Raw genomic sequence first — 1,206 nt, forward strand, 5'->3', positions numbered from 1 at the left:
TGCTAGAGATGGGAGCAGGTTGCGTATAAAACAATGACAAAACTATCTGTAAATGAGAAACTATCTGAATTACTATCTGTAAATGAGAAACCTGGCTACAGATATTCAGGAAGCCCCCTACCAAAGGTTGCTGTATTTATCCACAGTGCAATGTATAAGCTTTACAGATGTGGAATACAATTAATGAGGAAAATTACATGTCTCCATTTTTAAAGCTGTTGTTTCAAGATGATGTCACATACAGGCAATACTCCCTGGCTAAATTATACTCCCACAGCAGCAGAGAAGGAAGAAATTTAGGACTATTTGCTACGCAAGCCCAGGTACCATTGCTTTGTTTTGCAATAGAAATGACATACAAGTAGGCTAGCTTGTGCTCAGACCCTTGTCTTATTTGCAGTTCTTTTGTATTCTTATTTTCATATATTATGGGGCAGTCAAACCAAAAACATGTTGTTACAGCCATGTACAATCTGTTCTTTCTACTTTGTGAATGTTTACTTTATAAGGCTGTTTGTCAGAGAGATGGAGGAAAAATAGGAGAAGCCCGCTTTATATTGCTAAAACTAAATTCAGACCTGATAGAGGCATACAAACGTGGTGCCACAGTTCTTCCAGTTAGGTGTTTCATCCTGCCTCTGCATTTGATCCTGCTTCCATAGAAAATAATAGCAAATTCCCACTGATCCCAGGGTTAGAGAGCAGGGCTTGACTTCAAAACATCAGCTGAACAGCTCTCTGGTGAGTGGTGACATTTCTGACTTTCAAACCCCTCATTAGGACGGTATGCTGTAAGAGACTTTGCTTTTTAAAGAGTTTGCTGGCTTGTTTCATACTTCATATACTTGCTGTGCAATCATGATGTTCCTGCTGCTAAGGGAGGTAGCTCATGGATGATACACATCCCCACAAATTCCCATCGGGAAATGTAGATGCTTCATTATAATGCCGGTATAGTTACAGCTTCTCCCATCCTGTTACTACTCACTAGGCTTCTCTGTTCGTATTTCAACAGGATTTATATCCTTCCACATTTTTTAAATCTCCGTGTGCTCCCGCATCATCTCTGGTGCCAGGTACTCAGGCACATTTCCTTGGTCTTACACAAGTGCATGACTTCATTGGATACCAGGATCTCCTATAGTCCCAGAACTTTTGCCAGAGTCACCCTTTGCCCAAACTCTACCTGCTGTAGCTTTACTTTGG

This window comes from Leptosomus discolor, chromosome 1 (assembly GCF_034619465.1).
Source record: "Leptosomus discolor isolate bLepDis1 chromosome 1, bLepDis1.hap2, whole genome shotgun sequence".
Classification (NCBI taxonomy): Eukaryota; Metazoa; Chordata; class Aves; order Leptosomiformes; family Leptosomidae; genus Leptosomus; species Leptosomus discolor.